The 9,397-nt window shown below is 39.0% G+C and overlaps 1 non-coding gene across 1 annotated transcript; it reads left to right on the forward strand.

Annotated features, from left to right (window-relative positions):
• Positions 1 to 5,930: 5,930 nt before the first annotated feature.
• Positions 5,931 to 6,003, forward strand: TRNAW-CCA. The gene has a single exon. It is a non-coding gene; the product is annotated as a tRNA-Trp (tRNA).
• The last annotated feature ends 3,394 nt before the right edge of the window (positions 6,004 to 9,397 follow it).

Consider the following 9,397-nt stretch of genomic DNA (forward strand, 5'->3'; position numbering starts at 1 on the left):
GCTCATCCCCGGCCCATCCACGATTCCCCAGGTTCCATCCCACATCAGCCAGCACTCAGAAATAGGCATCGGTCAGGTGAGTCAGACCAGAACCCAGGGAGAGGGCACCCAGAGCCCTCCACGGACAGAATTGTAAGATAAAATGAATTCTCACAAACCTGCCCCTTCCTTTGCATGACTTAAGCTCAGCAAATGACACTGCCTTCCACGAGTTTTCTAGAAACTAAAAATCATGCTTGACGTCCATCCAATCCACCACCTCCTATTTATCTCCCAAGTTTATCTCTACAGTCTCACCACCCCCACTGCCACTGCCCTCGTGGGCCCTTGGACGATGGTATCAGGAGGATGAAGGGACAAAATAGCATCTGTATGTGGTGAGAAGGAGTGGAAAGAGCACTAAAGCCTTATTGTCCATGGAGGGAAGTCTATCAATAGTACCCAAAGCTGAAAAATAAAAAGGTAGGAGTATAAGCACATTATTTGGTGTTTAAAAGTAAACACCAAAAGAAGCAGTTAAAGGGGTTGAGGGACTTCCCTGGTGGTCCAGTGGCTAAAACTCCACACTGTCAATGCAGGGAGCCTGGGTTCGATCTCAGGTTGGGGAACTAGATCCCGCGTGCTGCAACTAAGACCTGGTGCAGCCAAATAAAAAAATATACAAAAATAAAAAATATACAAAAATAAAATGACTGAGTAGGAATAGATGATCAGATAAATACAAATAGCATAAGACAAATAGAAAAGACAGATAAAGACAAATAGAATAAAGAGCCCAGAACATCAGTAGGGAAAGAATTATTTGGTTAATGGTACTAGGGCACCAGAGCCGTGTCCAACTCTGTGCGACCCCATACACAGCAGCCCACCAGGCTCCCCTGTCCCTGGGATTCTCCAGGCAAGAACACTGGAGTGGATTGCCATTTCCTTCTCCAATGCATGAAAGTGAAAAGTGAAAGTGAAGACACTCAGTCGTGTCCGACTCTTAGGGACCCCATGGACTGCAGCCCTGGAAAAAAAATTAAATGGCTACTTCACACCATATAGAACATATAAATTCCAGGTGTTCAAAAGACATAAATTTAAAAAGGAAAAATTTTACAGTTTCAGAAGAAAATATAAGGAAAAAAGAAAATAGGATACCTTTGTGATCTCAGTGTTGAAAAAGAGTACTTAAATAGAATACAAAAGCCTGATCCATAAATGAAATTATTCATAAATTTACTATAAGAAAATGTAATGAAGAGAAAACTAAAAATTTAAAGACAAGAACTAGGAAAAGATATGTGAAGCATGCACAGCAAAAGTTGAAGGACTTCCCTGGTGGTCCAGAGGGTAAGATTCCACACTCCCGATGCAGGGGGCCTGGGTTTGATCCCTGGTCAGGGAACTAGATTCCACATGCTGTAACTAAGTGTTCAAATGTCACAGCTGAAGATTTCATATGCTGCGATTAAAGATCCCACATGCCTCATCTAAAAGATCCTGCGTGGACCTGGCCCAGCCAAATAAATACATGCATATTTTTAAAAAGAGTTTAATAAACTAATACAACATTGTAAATCAACTATATTTCAATTAAAAGTAGTTTAATGTAAGTATTTCATCCATATTTGATAAGGATCTCTTAAAGACAGTTTAAGAGAGGTTCCAGTTCCAGTGGATGGAGTAAGCATGCCCCACCCTCCTCCCCCATTAAATACAACTATAAATCCCACACAGACTGTATGGAGCAGGTAGCTCTCCAAGGACCCTGAAAAGTAAGTGGTAATAAGTTGATGGGGCTTCCCTGGTAGCTCAGCTGGTAAAGAATCCGCCTGCAATGCAGGAGACCCTGGTTTGATTCCTGGGTCGGGAAGATCCCCTGAAGAAGGGAACAGCTACCTACTCCAGTATTCTGGCCTGGAGAATCCCATGGACGGAGGAGCCTGGTAGGCCTATAGTCCATGGGGTTGCAAAGAGTTGGATACAACTGAGTGCACGCACACACACCCACACACACAATGGGCTGATGGGGGAAGGATGCCAGAATTCAGAATTTTACCCAACTGGGGTTGAGGCTGTCAGTTTTTCCCCTTCAATATCACCTGACCCGAAGGAAGCTCGAAACCCAGAAGTACATAAAGATGAGCACAGAAGCAGCTCCCAGAGAACTCTCCTTTTTCTGGTCTGTGGAAAGGAAAATGGGAAGGGACATGACTTAGGGTCAGAAAGGGTTCCCTGTTTTTGTTGGGGTTTTTTCCTCTTTTTTTTGCTGTTCTCACTCCAGTCACCAGGCAGTACTGAAGTGGAAGCATGATACCTGTAGGTGCCAAAGCCCAGAGGGACACAGAGAAGCAGAGGTCTCCAGACTGGGCGGGGTGGGGGGGACAGATTTCCTGTTTATTACTCTTTGATTTGAATGACTGGTGGTCTCTCATCAGACACCATGGAGGCTAAAAGGAGAAGGAACAACGTTTTTAAAATGCTAATAGAAAAAATAAATTGAACCAAGAATTCTATACACAATTCAATGCAATCCTTATCAAAGTTCCAATTGTGTTTTTGTCAGACATAGACAAGCCAATCCTAAAATGTATACAGAATTGCAAGGGACTTTTAACAGTCAAATCAATTTTTTAAAAGAGGAATAAAGTTAGAGAACTCATACTTCCCAATTTCAAAATTTACTACAAAGCTGCAGTAATCAAAACAGTATAGCACTTGACAGATGAATGGCTAAAGATGTGATGTATATATACACACAAACAATGATACACAGTGGAATATTACTCAGCCATAGAAAACAATGAAATAATGCCACTTGCACCAACATGGATGAACCTAGAAAGTATCACACGAAGTGAAGTAAGTCAGAAAAGAAGACAAATATCATATCATTTATATGTGGAATCTAAAAAAATGATACAAACGAACTTATTTACAAAAAAACAAATTCACAGACATAGAGAACAAACCAATGGTTACCAAAGTGAAAGGGGGGTTAGGGATAAATTATGAATTTGAAATTAACAGATATATATATCTGTTATATATATATAACAGATTATATATATATATTATATATATTATACATATATATATATATACAATATATAAAATAGATAACAATGATCTGCTATTAAATATATGGCACAGAGAGTTATATTCAGTATCTTATAATAACCATAATTGAAAACAATCTGAGAAAGAATATATATATATATATTCTTTATTATATATTCTATATCAAAGACCCAACTGTAAGAGGTAAAACAACAAATCTCTTAGAATAAAACATAGATGCAGATCTCTGTGATCTTAAATTTGATAAGAAAGTCTTAGATATGCACAAAAGGCATAAGCTGCAAAATAAAAATAGATAAATTAAACTATCAAAAGTTTCAGTTCAGTTCAGTCACTCAGTCGTGTCCGACTCTTTGCAACCCCATGAATTGCAGCACGCCAAGCCTCCCTGTCCATCACCAACTCCCGGAGTTCACTCAGACTCATGTCCATTGAGTCAGTGATGCCATCTAGCCATCTCATCCTCTGACGTCCCCTTCTCCTCCTGCCCCCAATCCCTCCCAGCATCAGAGTCTTTTCCAATGAGTCAACTCTTCACATGAGGTGGCCTAAGTACTGCAGTTTCAGCTTTAGGATCATTCCTTCCAAAGAAATCCCAGGGCTGATCTCCTTCAGAATGGACTGGTTGGATCTCCTTGCAGTCCAAGGGACTCTCAAGAGTCTTCTCCAACACCACATTTCAAAAGCATCAATTCTTTGGCGCTCAGCTTTCTTCACAGTCCAACTCTCACATCCATACATGATCACTGGAAAAACCATAGCCTTGATTAGACGGACCTTTGTTAGCAAAGTAATGTCTCTGCTTTACAATATGCTATCTAGTTTGGTCATAACTTTCCTTCCAAGGAGTAAGCGTCTTTTAATTTCATGGCTGCAGTCACCATCTGCAGTCATTTTGGAGCCCCCCAAAATAAAGTCTGACACTGTTTCCACTGTTTCCCCATCTCTTTCCCATGAAGTGATGGGACCAGATGCCATAATCTTCGTTTTCTGAATGCTGAGCTTTAAGCCAACTTTTTCACTCTCCTCTTTCACCTTTATCAAGAGGCTTTGTAGTTCCTCTTCACTTTCTGCCGTAAGGGTGGTGTCATCTGTATATCTGAGGTTATTGACATTTCTCCCAGCAATCTTGATTCCAGCTTGTGCTTCTTCCAGCCCAGCATTTCTCATGAAAAGTTTAAACTTTTGTAAATCAAAGAGATGAAAAGACAACCTACAGAATGGGAGAAAATATTTATATATAATATATCTACTATCTTTGATATATAAAGAACTCTTACAACTCAACAACAGAAAGACAAGTCAATTCAAAAATGGGCAAAAGACTTGAACAGATTATGACCTAAAGAAAATATACAAATGACCAATAAGCACATGAAAAGATGCCCAACATCATTCATTATTGCTGCTGCTGCTGCTAAGTCGCTTCAGTTGTGTCCGATTCTGTGCGACCCCATAGACGGCAGCCCACCAGGCTCCCCCGTCCCTGAGATTCTCCAGGCAAGAATCCTGGAGTGGGTTGCCATTTCCTTCTCCGATGCATGAAAGTGAAAAGTGAAAGTGAAGTTGCTCAGTCGTGTCCGACTCTTAGCGACCCCGTGGACTTCAGCCCACCAGGCTCCTCCATCCATGGGATTTTCCAGGCAACAGTACTGGAGTGGGGTGCCATTGCCTTCTCCGTCATTCATTATTAGGAAAATGCAAATAAAAAAACCGAGATACCACTTCACACCCATTAGGTTGGCTATAAAAAAGTAAACAGGAAATAACATGTAAGAGTAAGGATGTGGGAAAATTGGAACCCTGATACGTTACTGGTGGGAACATATAATGGTGCAGCCACTGTGGGAAACAGTTTGGCAGCTTCTCAAAAAGTTAAACAGAGAATTACTATATGACCTAGCAATTCTACTCCTAGATCTATATCCAAGAGAATTGAAAACAGGTGTTCACACAAAAACTGGTACACAATTGTTCATAGCAGTATTTATTCATAGTAGCTAAGAACTGAAAACCACCCAAATGTCTGTCAACTGGTGAATGGAAAAGCAAACTGAGATATATCCATACAATGGAACATTATTTAATCACAGTAAAGAATGAAGTATCGATACATGCTGCCATGTGGATAAACCTTGAAAACGTGTCATGGGAAGGGAGCCAAATAGAAGGAGCATGTATTATCTGATTCCATTTATATAATGTGTCCAGAATAGGTAAATCCACAGAGACAGAAGTAGGTTAGTGGGAATGGGGGGAGGAGGACTAGGGAGTAACTGCTTAATGAGAAGAGTTTTTTGGGGAAGGAGGGGGTAATGAAAGTGTTTTAGAGGTAGATACTGCCAATGGTTGAGCAACATTACAAAGGTACTAAAAGCCACTGAACTGTGCAGTTCAAAATGGTTACAATGGTGGATTATATATTACGAATTTTACCTCCATTTTTTAAAAAGCATTCTAAATCCAGTGAAAATATTCTTCAAGAATGAAAGTGAAGTAAAGACATTCTCAAATAAAACTAAGGTAATTTGTCTGCAGCAGACTCATTCTAAAATAAATGCTAAAAATTATTCTTCAAATAGAAGGAAAATAATACCTTAAAGAAATTTAGAACATCAGAATGAAGAAAGAGAAAAAGTGGTAAATAGAATAGACTATCCTTCTCTTAAGTTCTTTAAAATATGTCTGACAACTGAAACCAGAAATTATAACATGGTTCAGTGAATTTCCGGTGTATATAGATGTGATACATATGACAACTACAAGATGAAGGGGGAGGGTAAGGGACCTATATGACGGTAAGGTTTCTACAGGCTACATGAAGAGGTAACATACTAAATATATATTATGATCTTTGGGGGACTTCCCTGGTGGTCCAGTGGTTAAGACTCCATGCTTCCAATGCAGGGAGTCCAGGTTCAATACCTGGTCAGGGAACTAAGATCCCACATGTCACAACCAAGAGTCACAGGCTGAAATTGAAAAGATCCTGAGTGTAACAACTAAGATTCCACACAGCCAATATATATATACTAAAATATATATATGTATATATATATATAGAGAGAGAGAGAGAGAGTTGGACCCAAAAGAAAGCTGAGCACCAAAGAACTGATGCTTTTGAACTGGTGTTGGAGAAGACTCTTGAGAGTCCCTTGGACTGCAAGGAGATCAAACCAGTCAATCCTAAAGGAAATCAGTCCTGAATATTCATTGGAAGGGGTGATGCTAAAGCTGAAGCTCTAATACTTTGGCCACCTGAGGCGAAGAACTGACTCATTGGAAAAGACCCAGATGCTGGGAAAGATTGAAGGCAGGAGAAGGGGATGACAGAGGTTGAGTTAATTGGATGGCATCACTGACTCAATGGACATGAGTTTGAGCAAGCGCCAGGAGTTGGTGATGGACAGGGAAGCCTGGAGTGCTGCAGTTCATGGGGTTGCAAAAAGTAGGGCACAACTGAGTGACTGAATGGAATTGAACTGATATATATAATAATCCTTGGAATAACTACTCAAAAATTCATTTAAAACTATACTAAGAGATATAGTTAAAAGCTCAACAGATAAATTAAAATAGAATACAAAATACTAAACATGTAGACCTAGTTTTAAACATATCAATATACATATGAAATAAAAGTGGTCTGAAAGACAGGGACTGTCAGATTTGATTTAAAATCAAACAACAAGACCCGACTATTCGCTATCTATGATTTTGTAATATAAGTAGGTTAAAAGTAAAAGAATGGGAAAAATACCATGCAAACACTAATCAAAAGAAAGCTGAAGTGGCTGCATTAATATTAGACAAAAGACACTGCATAGCAAGGATAATTTCCAAGAATAAAGAGGAGCAATACACAATAATTAAAGAGTCAATTCTCCAAGAAGACGTAGTAATTTTAAATATGTTTGCACTTAGCAAAAGAGCTTCAAAATACACACAACAGATGCTGATAGAAGTGAGTTAGACAAATCCACAATTACAGTTAGAGATTTCAATACTCTTCTCTCGGTAATTGATAAACAAGCCAATAGGAAATCAGCAAATATATCGAAGAACTAGTCCTTCTACCAGCTGATCCGACTGATATTTACAGAATACTCCACCTAACAAGATCAGAATATACATTCCTCTCAAATGTACATATACATTCCACTATGACAGATCATATCCAGAGTCATAAAACAAACCGTAATAAATATAATAGACTTGAAATCATACAAAGTATGTTCTCTGACCATAATGGAATTAAACAAGCAATCAATAACAGAAAGATAGCTGGAAAACCTCCAAACACTTGGGAATTAAGCAACGTAATAGTCCATGGGTCAAAGAGGATGTCTTGAGGGAACATCAAGTATTTTGATGGGACTTCCTTGGTGGTCCAATGGTTCAGAATCCACCTTGTAATGCAGCGGATGTGGGTTCAATCCCTGGTCGGGGAAATAAGATCCCACATGCCACAGAGCAACTATGCTCAAGCACTGCAAGTACTGAGCCCATGCACTTTGGAGCCCACACACCACAACTAGAGAGTCTATGCACCACAACAAAAGATTTGACACAGTGAAGATGCTGTGTGCCTCAGCTAAGACCTGATGCAGCCAAATAAATAATATATAATAAAAAAAAACCTTCTGTTTAAAAAAAATTGACTGAATGAAAATACCACACGTCAGAGTTTGTGGGATGCAGCTAAAGCCATGCTCAGAGGGAAATGTATACTGTTAAATGCTTGCATTTGAAATAAAGAAAGATCTCAAGGCTCTAGTCTAAGCTCCCACATTGAGAAAAGGGCTTCCCTTGCAGCTCAGCTGATAAAGAATCCGGCTATAATGCAGGAGACCTGGGTTCGATCCCTGGGTTGGGAAGATGCCCTGGAGAAGGGAAAGGCTACCCACTCCAGTATTCTGGCCTGGAGAATTCCATGGACTGTATAGTCCATGGGGTCACAAAGAATCAGACACAACTGAGCAAAATTTCGTATTAAGAAAAACTAGAGTAAAGTAAACCCAAAACAATCAGAAAGAAGGACAGAACAAAGATGAAAAAGAAACCAATGAAATTAAAAGCAAAACAATGGAGAATATCAATGATAAAACTAAAAGCTGATTCTTTGAAAATTTCAATAAAAATGGATACATCTCTAGTTAGAGTAACGAAAAAGGGGGAGTGAGACAGGAGAGAGGACACAGATTATGGTCCTCCCTCATTATCTCGGAGGGATTCAAGACCCACCTTGGATACCAAAGTCTGCAGATTCTCAAGTCCCTTATATAAAATGGCAAAGTACAGAAAGTTGTCTGAATCCATGGGGTCTCATCCACCCATAGGAAGGAAAGACCATAGTAGCTTCCAGAGTGAAAGAGAGGATCCCCCAATAGACTCCACAGACATTAAAAGAATAATAAGAGAGTACTAGGAACGAGGAACAACTCTACACAAATAAATTTGACAACTTAGATAGAATGAACCAATCCCTTGACAGCTACAAATTAACAAAGCTTCCCAAGGAAGAGGTAGATGACCCAAATAGTTCCTATCTATTAAAGACATCGAATTCATAGTTTAAAGTAGTCTCATAGTGTCTTTCAATTTCGTTGATTTTTTTTTAACATGTGTTAAAACTCAGAACTGCAAAACTCCCTCTCCTCGAAAAAAGTCAGTTTTACTCTGATTTTAAAAATCAATTAAGAAAAAACCCAAATGAACAGATATTAAAGTAGACATAAGTAGGAAAGTCACACAAGAAACAAACAAAATCTGTAAAGATCTTCAACTTCCCTGCTAGTCAGAGGATGCAATTCAAATGACGATAAGAAGTCATTTGGTACCCAGAGGTTGATCAGAGCAAGTACTGGGAAGCTGCAGAACCACAAGGCTGTCACTTACTGCTGGTAGGAATACAGCTGGCCAATCCCTCTGGAGAGGCATTTCACAAGAGGAAGCTAAAAATGGTCCTGCCCTTTCCCCAAGCAATGTCCCTTCTAAAATTCTCTAAGGAGTGCAAAAAAGGACATGCCAAGAAAGTTCATTTCAGCGTTGTCTGCAATAATACTTTATGCAAAATATTTTAAGCCAGAGATTTATACATGGTGTATTATTCATACAATGTAACACTATACCATATTCTTAAATGCTATTGATTTTATGCAGTTTTAAGTAAATGAACTTTGAGCTATGTGAACTCGAACATAGATAAAATCTCATAGAATGTCCAGTGCAAAAGCAAGTTGTAAAAATGACAGATGACACTCTATATAAAGTTTGAAAATATGCAAAACGGTGCTATGTATTGTTGATGGATACATAAAAATGCTTTAAT

The sequence above is a fragment of the Bubalus bubalis genome, chromosome 1, assembly GCF_019923935.1.
Source record: "Bubalus bubalis isolate 160015118507 breed Murrah chromosome 1, NDDB_SH_1, whole genome shotgun sequence".
In the NCBI taxonomy this organism is placed as follows: domain Eukaryota; kingdom Metazoa; phylum Chordata; class Mammalia; order Artiodactyla; family Bovidae; genus Bubalus; species Bubalus bubalis.